Source organism: Rhinolophus ferrumequinum, chromosome 4, assembly GCF_004115265.2.
Source record: "Rhinolophus ferrumequinum isolate MPI-CBG mRhiFer1 chromosome 4, mRhiFer1_v1.p, whole genome shotgun sequence".
Classification (NCBI taxonomy): domain Eukaryota; kingdom Metazoa; phylum Chordata; class Mammalia; order Chiroptera; family Rhinolophidae; genus Rhinolophus; species Rhinolophus ferrumequinum.
Window position 1 is genome coordinate 91,850,538 of NC_046287.1, and position 11,195 is coordinate 91,861,732.

The window sequence follows — 11,195 nt, forward strand, 5'->3', positions numbered from 1 at the left end:
ATCGTGTTTTTTTTTAAATTCTTTTTAGTGTTATTTTTCTGATTGGGTATCTTCTGTCAGAAAGACAAATACCATATGATCTCAGTTATATGTGGAATCTAAAGAATAGAATAAATGAACAAACTAATCAGAAACAGTCTTAGAAATATAGAGGAAAAACTGAGGGTTGCTAGATGAGAGGGAGTTGGGGATGAGGGAGAAGGTGAAGGGATTAGAAAGCACAATTGGTAACCACAAGATTGCCATGGGGATATGAAAGACAGTTTGGGGAATATAATCAATAATGTTGTAAAGATTTTGTAGGGTATCTGATGGACACTTGTCTTAATAGGGAGATCACTTCATGGACAGTGTAGGTGCCTTACTGCTGCAGCATATCCCTGAAGCTAAAGCTGAATAATAATGAATGTCAGCTATAATATAGGATGTGGAGCACAGCATAAGGTATAGAGTCAGTGGAACTGTAATAGCTATATATGATATCAGAGGGGTAGTAGATTGGGGGAAGTGGTTATCACTTTTTGAGGGACAAAAATGTCTAACTATTACATTGTTTTGTACACCTGAAACTAATAATAATTAAAAAATAAAATAAAGTAAATTGTTGATTTGATCCTCTGCTTCATCTAAACTGCTGTTGATTCCTTCTAGAGTATTCTTCATTTCAGTTATTATATTCTTTATTTCTGACTCATTCTTTTTTATGTTTCCTTTTTTTGTCCTTCTTTATACTTATTATCTCTTTGTTGAGGTTCTCACTATTTGAACAACAAAATAAAAAATGAAATATTGGATTATAATGCAAAATATAAAATTAATATCTATAAGTGCATATTTATAAATAAGTGATTGAATAAACAAATAAATTGGGGAGAAGAGACAAAACTCCCATGAGAAGAACTCCATATAATATGCATAGTAAAATCCAGCCTTAAGGAGGTGGAACATAACTCTCCAGTCCTTAAGTATGAGATGTATATAGTAACTTTCTTCCAAGAGAACAGTATGGAAAGGGGCTAGGAGTGAAGGGTAACATTATAGTGGGGGAGCACTAATGCTATTAATGATAACTTATGTTGATAATATGTACTCTTGATATGATATGATGAGAATGTGCTATATCTATGTGGTCTTCCTCCTCCAATCTCGTAACTTCAGTCTAATCATGGGAAAAGCATTATAAAAATCTTTATTGAGAAACATGTTACAAAATACCTGACCAATACACTCTACAACTGTCAAGGTCAAAAAACAAGCACACAAACAAACAAACAAATAACTACTAAAGAGCCTAAGAAGACATGATGACTAAACATAATGTGGTGTCCTAGATGCAATCCTGGAACAGGAGGAGGAGATTAGATAAAAAACTAAGAAAATCTGAATAAACTGTAACTTCAGCTAATAGTAATGTATCAGTATTGGTTCATTAATTATGACAAATCTATCATGTTAATTTAAGATTTTAACAATAGGGGAAACTGAGTGTGAGGTATATGGAAACCATCTGTATAATATTGCCAATTTTTTTTGTAAATCTAAAATTGTTTTAAAACAACAAGTTTATTTAAGCAGATGTGTAATTAGTAAACTGGGAAGTGAAGAAGAAAATGGACACTCTAGACAAAGGTAACACTGATCATAATGTGGCCAGGATGTGTTGTGTTTAGATAACATCAGGAATTTTTGCATGAATAGAGAACAGACTGCTTAGAGCTGAGAGTGAAAACATAAGTCTAGGAAGAGAGATTTGTGGCTTGATTTTAAAAAGTGTCATTGGTAAGACATATTTGATAAAGTGTACAATGGGGTCATTGAAGGATGAGCCTAAAAGAAAAAATGGGAGAAATAAGAAATGGAACAGAATAACTAGTCAGGAATATGTCCATTACAGCATAGCAAAGACATAGTGAGAGCCCAAATCGTTTAAGCAGTATAAATTGAGAGACTGATAGGGACACAGGAACTGGAAGTGCAAAGTTATGTATTTTAAGGTCTCTTTCACCATTTGTTCAGGCAAATAGTGCTGTGTTTGAGAACATTCAAGCTGTAGTTCGCAATTTGGATGTGCATTAGCATCTATGGCACCGTTCACATTTCAGAGTTACGGGTTCTATTTAAATGGAATACCGTATGGAATGACAGAGGTAGGACCAAGGATATTTAACATATGTTTTATGTAACTTAGAATAAAAAGTTTATGATACGAAGACCTCAGCTTGAGAACCATGTCATCGCTGGAGCAATTCAAACACAGAAGAAATGACAAGAAAAAAAATGATTAGAAGAGTACAACCCAATGTAAACTCCATTTTTAGTACTTATTTATTTTAAAATTTTTGGTTAGAATAGGAAATATAATTCAAGAAGGTCTAAATTAGCTTTATAATATTCAATCTAGAAAAATTAGTCAAAGGCATCAGTACATACATTCTTTTATTTTGGTTGATGTAAAATGATAATATGTATATTGAGTGTTCTATATACATTATGTCATATTTCACAACATGAAAATAAAATGAAGAGAATATATTCATATTGATTCATATTATAAGCCACAAATCACACACAATTTCTTGTTTAAAATAATTGCATGTATTTGGATTTTAAATATAAATGCATTCGAAGTGGTTTTTAAAATCTAATGTCATGAGATAGTTTATTTGTACTTTGCTAATGTACAACACTAATGACATCTGCAATCCTAAATACATTAAACTGTGATTGCCTATTTTCCTGTGTACATATCCCAGCTCTGAAATTTAATAGAAGCTCAATAATATTTTTATGTTTTAAAAAAAGTTGCTCTATTATGCAGATCTTATGTGAAGGCAGACTAAAGCTGTATTTGAACATGACTTCTTGCTTTTGAAAGTAGAATTGTGTCGTGTTTATAATGGAAGAGACTTTCTAAAGAGAATAACATTTAGAAAAAAATCTAGGCTTCTACTATTAAAGATTGAGCTCTGTAAAAATCTCATGCAATGGAGAAAAACACTTCACAAGTACTATTAGAAACAAAGAGCAAGATGGGAAACCTAGAAATCATCCATTCCAGCCCCTTTATGTTTCAAATAATGTTATTACTTTACAGATAAACTATGCATCTTTCCAAAGATGCTGATCCTGTTAGTGTTAGAATGAGAGCCATAATCCATGTATTTTAAAATATTGTAAAATAGGCTTATAAAACTTCTAGTTTAAAAAGGAAGCAGTTAAAATGTAGATGAAAAAAATACCTCAAATATCTACCATTCTGTTTTTTTAAAATCTGCTAGGCACATTTACATCTGTGGGGTTTAGACTCTGTCAGCTTGGTTAGGCTGGGACTTTACTGGAACATGCTTCCCTGTAAGACTATGGTTTGGAGATGACCAAAAGAGATGTGGAGGGGATAAGTGAAGCAATAGTTGTTCTCTGAATGTCATCATGTTTAGATGCGGAGAGAGACAGATGCAGAGTTTTGGTAGCTTCAGATTGCCTACATTCCCTTCTGCTCCACATCCAGCTATTTTTCTGGCCCCTGGTGCTAACGACTAATAGTGGCCCCAGTATCTGGTTAATTAATCAATAGAGATTCCAGAGCACTTGGAGATCAAATTTATATGCCAAGAGTTTTTGGTGGGATCACTGTAGGGTGGATTTGTGCATTTAGTTTCAGGGTATATATGTTTGTTTTCTTTATTCTACATGAATATACCTTAGAACAGTTTCTGAATCCTGGCTGTCTACTTATTGCCAAGTGAAGTAGAGACACCCTTCTACTGTATTTCTCAGCCAGAACTATAAGCCAACAGAACACTGGTTTTTTTTCTTTTGCCTTCATATTACAAGGCTTTACCAGAGCCAGGGCTAGCTTAACTCATCTTCTTAGCTTTGGGTCCTGTCTGATTCTCTTCTCTTCAGCAAGTGCTCTTCATGCCTGTCAGTTTTGGAGACCCAATTGGCAATTTTAACCTCTAAAAAGGTGGTGGGCTTTATTATCACACAAGGGGAAACAGGATGGTCCCAACATTGGAGATGGCAGAGATTACCATTGTCCACTAAAATCCATCCTCTACTTTTTCATAGTAATAAACGTATAGCTGGGAGCATGGATATACTACATCCCCTAGTATCTCCTGCAGTTTATTATGGTCATATGGCTAAACTATCTCCAATGGAATGTGAGTACAGGGATGTGTGCCACTTCCAGGGCAAGGTAAGAGCTTAAGTGTTCTCCACATTCTCCCCCACTGAAATGGTAATGACTACAGGATCCTTGGAAGCTATCAAACCCAGCATTTGCTTGGGACCCTGAATGACAATGTAATGCCACCACCCTCGAATACTCAACTCTTTTATGAGGAAGAATAATGAACTTAAATATTCTGTTATACAAGCTTAACATACCCTAACTAAATCAGGAGCTATAACATCCATATTGGTAGATGGCAAAAAGAAACCTGAGTGAAAGAAATCATGACTCTGAAGGTCCAAAATGTAAACAAAGTTAGTACTAATGAAGCCTTACTTTGAGGAATTATGCTTGTATCGAAACAGACAAAGTTGTTAAGAAAGAAAAATTTCAGGGTGTTTTAGATTAGGGCTCAAAAAACTATACAGCCTGCAGGCAATTCAGGCCCACTTTATTTATTTTGTAAATAAAGTTTTATTAAAACATAGCTGGATTTTAAAAATTTATTTATGTATCATTTATGGCTACTTTCACACTACAGTGTCAGAGTTGAATAATTGTGACAGCAACTGGATGCTAAACAAAGTCTAAAATATTTACTATCTGGCTCCTTATAGAAAAAGTTTGCTGCCCCCTGCTTTAGATAACATTCCTTAATAATATAAAGCAAAGAAAGGCAATGAACTATAGTTATGCACATATGAATTTGTAACTGACTGATTTAAGACCCATAGTTATTATGGCTTTAAATATCTCAAATAATTTCTTTCAAAATATCATGATCTCATTAACTTAGTGAAGAAGAAAGGTAAACGGAATATATCTTATTACATATGCCTAACATATAACAGATAATAGTGTCAGTGAAACAAATTAGAAAGATGTTTCTAAATGGATTAGAAAGAAGTTACTCAGATGATATTTCTTAAAATTTGACACATAACACACAGAATTGCACAGACCAAAAATGCACAGCTTATTGACTTAGCAAAAGCAAATATTATGTAACTATGAAACAGGTTTAAAGAAATAAAACATTACTAGTATCCCAAAAGTTCTCCTCCTGAATTCTACCATTTAAAGCAGAGGTGTCCAAACCTTTTTCAACGTTTTTCACCAAAGGCCATATGCGGTAAAATACACAAACAGCCGGGCCACTCACTCGAGGTGAAGTACGCATTGCCTCACCTGGTTTATTTAAGTAAACTGAATATATTTTTGGAATTTGCTGTGGGCCAATTAACAATGGATTGAGGGCTGCAGTTGGCCCGTGGGCCGTGGTTTGGACACCCCTGATTTAAAGCTAATCATCATCCTGATTTTTATGGTAACTACTTAATTTTCTTTCTTTCCATTTTTCCACTCATATGAGCATTCCTAAGTGCAGCAGTTTAGTATTGTCAGTTTTGAGAAATTTTTACAACTGAAATAATATAGTTTTTGTCCATTTTTGGTATATCTCACTCAACAATATGTGAGAGTCATTCATATGATTAAATGTAACTTTTCATCGATGTTCTTTTTCATTGATGTATATGTTTCCATTTATGAATATCATAAGTTATTTTTAATTATAATGTTGATGAACATTTTAATATTTTCCAGTTTGGGGCTGTTACTAATAATGCTGAAATAAACATAAGGAAACATGTCCATATAATATTTGGACCTGTCTTATGGTGATATTTGTACTCATTGTTAAGTATATACACCTTTGACTGGAACTGCTGAGTCATCAGGTATGTGCATCCTAGATATTTCTAGAATGACATGCATAAAAGGATAGTAAATTAGTGCATTAAACTAAAAGTAAGACACAGCAATATGAAAATAATTCTGTAGGCAAACAGCACAAGTATGCATTTTCCTATAGAATTATTGCCTCCCTCAAATTTTACAAATGTTTTCTTTTGTAATGAAATAATACAGTGTAATTAAATATAAACTTGAATTTAGTTAGCTTATCTCTTACACATTTATATATTTGGAAATAAAATTTAAGGAAAGATGGGTGAAACTTCCATCACTGTTGGCAAAATAATTTATCCATATTCTAAAACAGCTGTTCAGAGAGAACTCCGCCACCTGCCACTTCTGTATTTTTCTCTTGTTTTATTGCTTTCATAGAGGGTTCAGATGAGTGTTTTTAGAAATAACTCCACTTTACTTGGCATAGTCTCACCATGCATATGTTATATTATCCACTCTTCTAAATAGTCAGAATCTCCTCCTTCCCTCTTTCTTAGCCTTATCTGCAATCATTCTCAATAGAGTAATAGGAACAGAGGAAAAGAAATCCCAAATAGTTACAATGCAGTATTTATATTCAGGTTAAATTTAAATTCTCTACTATTGCATACCTCATGAAATAAAGTCACATAGATTGAAATTTAGATGGAAGAAGGTTCTATATATCATTGTCTTCTGGGCCAATTATTGTTCTATGCACTAACAAACTGCTAATAATGATCTTCATAATAAACTTATTTAAACCTTACAATGTTCTTATGAGGGTGATATTGTTATAATTTCCTCTTTCCTGTATAAGGAAACAGAAGCTTACAGAATTTGTGACTTACCCAAGTCAATATAAAATCTGTGTGTTTAGCCATAAAAATTGTCACTCTACTAGGTGCCTTTAACATTCACTTCAGCTTGATTATTTGCAGAATAACTCTCAATAATGGCTTAGTATTTGTGCCTTTCACCTACCAGGTATTCCCATCACTAACATTTCTCATTAAATGGCATAATTTCCTGCTGGAAAAAATATTCTACTCAGGGTGGGAGTGGGGAGTATTGATGATATGAGAATCTATGTGTGAGTGGCAGAATAGGAATGAGGTGAGATGAATACAAATGTAATTTGATAAAAGGCTCAAAGGATATTCTGAACTGTCCTCCAGTAGTGATATTCCCTCCACTTCAAAGCTTTTTCCCACAACAGAGTGTGATTCTAACCACACCATGAACGCAACCCTATTTATTTATTTCTATTGTTACATTACCTGACACCATATGGACTTATTCCTTCTCTTTCTGAATCTTTCACTTCCACAAGCAAAGTATACAACCATCTCTTTATTAGAATCTCTTATTCAAATCCTGATTTCTGCAAGCATAGTACACAGTGATAGAATCCCAAAGAAGATGCTGGGGGCCAAGCTCGATCAGCATGGGGCATGCCTTTTATTACCTGTTAATTGAGAGATCCAAAAGATATATGTGAGAACATAGGAGATATAAGAGGAAGACAGGTCTCAGTAAAGAGATCACTACCATTAAATATGCTATATACCATGGTGAGTTACCTTCACAATTATATAAACCTAATAAAACTGTATTCTATGGGTTAAATTATAGGCAAAAATTTGATTGCGGGGTTTTTTTTTGCAGTTTTTTATGGTTTTATTAAAACATAATTTGCACACAGGCTGTCTATTCATTTTCTTTGCTGCGTAGCCGGGCATTGGGATTGGTGACTGATGGCCAGCTGGGTGGCTCTTTCCACAATGGCTTTGCGGTTCTTTGAGGAGACGTTGTGACAATCTCAGTGCAGTAAGATTTGTTACATATCAGCAGCACTTCAAGCTCCTTGACATTGTGGACCAGGAACTTCCGAAAGCCACTGGGCAGCATGTGTTTTGTTCTCTTTTTACCCCCACAGCCAACGGTGGGCATCACGACCTGGTCCTTGAATCTCCTGCGCACTTTATTGTCGATGCCTCTGGGTTTCCGCCAGTTACGCTTAATTTTGACATATCGGTCTGACTGGTACCGGATAAACTTCTTAGTCCTCTTTTTGATGATCTTGGACTTCACGAGTGGTGTGAGGGCAGCCATGATCCCAAGTAGGAGATGAGTGTCACCTCCACAGGCAGCAGAGGAAGAGTTTGGTTGAGGTTTTCTTTGCTACTTTATTTCATTTTTTTGAGAGGATGCTGATAGGAAGTTTACTGTTAGTAAAGGTTAGACCAGCAAAACAATAGCAACTTTGGAGTAGAATTAACTTCTTAGTGAGAATAACACTGAGGTTTTGTTTACAACTAACTAAGTATGGGTTCATGCAAGGCAGAATATCCCAGAAGTTGTACACCTGCTTTGAAATCAGGCACACCGGTCTCAAATCCAGATCCTGTCCTTAATTAGCACGTGTTCTTGAATGAATTGATTAACTGTTCTAAGCTTCAATTGCTACACATTTGAAACAGGTACTGTAAGAATGCAACCTCATTGCATTTGTGAGTTTAGAAAGCAATATATGAAAAATGCTTAGAATAGCATTTCACATGTGGTAAGAGCCCAAGAAAATTATACTGTCATCATTAACTTAAGTAGTATATGTGACAAAGAGTTTATTCCATATAATCATACAGAAATACATATATCTACTTTCTATAAGGTGGACAGATTGAATTAATAGATAGTAAACAATTTCAAGGTCAGTAACCCTTATAAACCACTCCATGCTATAGGTTCCTTTTATTAGGAATAAAAACTATGGATAGGAATGAACAATGTATCAAATGTCCCGAAAGCAACAATAATTTAATAAGAAAATGTAAGACTGAGTAGTTAATAATTATCAGTTACTAAGTTAAAACTCATTACATTCAAGGGCCTCGAGGGAAATTATTTCACTTTAAGAAAGGACCATAAAACTCAGAGAGAGAAAGAATAAAATTAAAGATAAGCAATTACATAAAAGTTTTTCTATTTTTGTTTTTGTGCTTCTGGTCTATCTAATCATTTTGCATTATTGGATTTCCATTAATTCTGTTCCCAAATAAGTCACCCTGAGAAGCTTACCGAATTCTTTCGAGTGTTAAACGCAAGGAGATTTTAAAGTCATATCATTAAGAAAAACCTCCAATTTTCTTTGAAATATGATCTTACCAATGATTGATTCCCCCTTAAACACTAAATACTTAAACACTATAAATGAAAGGCAATAAAAATAGACACATGATTTGAGACCATCTTAAAATGATCCACAATCTGAAAGTGAATTAGGAATCTCACAATATTTGATTAAAAACAATGCAATGGTAATTCTATTCTTAATTTTTTGAGTAATCTCCACACTGCCTTCCATAGAGCTGCACCAATCTGCATTCCCACCAACAGCATATGAGGGTTCCTTTTTCTCCACAGCCTCTCCAACACTTGTTACTATTTGTCTTGTTGATGATAGCCATTCTGACTGGGGTGAGGTGATAGCTCATTGTGGTTTTTATTTGCATTTCTCTGATGATTAATGATGTTGAGAGTCTTTCCATACATCTATTGGCCAGCTGTATGTCCTCTTTGGAGATATGCTAAGCAAAATAAGTCAGACAGAAAAAGTTGAGAACTATATGATTTCACTGATATGTGGAATATAAAACTGAAAGCAACAAAGGAACAAGACTAAAAAATAAAGAAACAAAACCTCATAGACATAGACAATAGTTTAGTGGTTACCAGAGGGTTAAGGGGTTGAGGGTGGTAGAGAAGGGTAAATCGGATCAAATATATGGTGATGGAAGGAGAACTGACTCTGGGTGGTGAACACACAATGTAATATATAGATGATGTATTACAAAATTGTACACCTGAAACCTATGTAACTTTACTAACAGTTGTCACCCCAATAAACTTTAAAAAAAAAGTATTTTATTTTTTAAAATAAATGAACAAGTTTAATCATACTATAGAAATTTACTTTCAAATATGGGAGATTTCTACTCCTTCTGTGCTAATGATGGTATTCTTCCTAAAGTCAGATTCATGCACTTTTAGCTAAAATTCAGAAAGTTCTCCCTATCAATAAGGAGTTTTAGAATAGAATTGAAACTAACTTAAAGAATAAAACAATGACAGAAAATCTGTTTGGCTTACACTGTAAGTCACAATGTCAGAATTGTCTAGGCCATAATCAGATTAGATGAACATGCTCCAACTGCAAAACTGTCAAATGGAAATGAGAAGGCAGCCTATTGACCTTGAAAGTCCACTACATTGTACAACTTTTATTTTATGACATGATATATGTACATGAAAATTGATTTGTCCTCACCCTAATAATTTTTACAAAAATCTTTATTAGAACTAGAGTCTCTTACATAAATATCATTTAATATCTTATAATTTTTAAATTGTTATACTTCTCAGAAATCTCTTCAATTCACATTGCTATGAACTTTACAGAGCAGAAAGAAGTGGCAGGAAATGTTTATAAAGTGGTGAAATAAAGGAAACTACAGCCTAGAACGCTATTTTCAGCAAGGTTATCATTCAGAATTGAAGGAGACATAAAGAGTTTCAGACAAGCAAAAACTAAAGGAATTCACAAACACCAAGCAAGCTTTACAGGAAATGTTAAAGGGTTTTCTGTAAGCAGAAAAGAACAGGTCATGACTAGAAATAAGAAAATTCAGAAAAGAAAATAATCTCACTGGCAAGTGTACAATAACCACAGTGAATCAACCCCGTAGTAAGCTAATAAGAAAGTCAAAAGACAATAGTAGCAAAATTAGCTCTAACTATAATAATCAGGGAACACACAAAACAAAAAGATATAAAACATGACATCAAAAACATAAAGAATGGAGAAAAATGTAGTGCTTTTAGAATGAGATTGATCTTAAATTGCCTGTCAGCTTAAAGTAGACTGCGGTAGATATAGATGGATATATATGAACCTCATGATAACCATAAACCAAAAACATACAAACTATACACAAAAATGAAATGCAAGGAATCCAATCAAAACACTAAAGAAAACTAACAAATCAAAAGGAAAGAGAGCAAGAGAAGAAGAAAGGAATAGCAAAGAACAAAATAACCAAAAAAATTTAACAAAATGACAATAGCAAATATGTGTCAATAATTACTCTAAATGTAAATGGACTAAATGCTCCAATCAAAAGACATAGTGTTGCAGAGTGGCTATGAAAGAAAGAAACAAACAAACAAAAAGAAACCCATCTATGCCTATGAGAGACTCCACTTTAGATCAAAGACACACACACACACA

At 33.9% G+C, this 11,195-nt stretch overlaps 1 pseudogene; it reads right to left on the bottom strand.

Moving 5' to 3' along the window:
• Positions 1–7,615: 7,615 nt before the first annotated feature.
• On the bottom strand, positions 7,616–8,020 carry LOC117021704 (60S ribosomal protein L32-like; annotated as a pseudogene).
• Between the last annotated feature and the right edge of the window lie 3,175 nt (positions 8,021–11,195).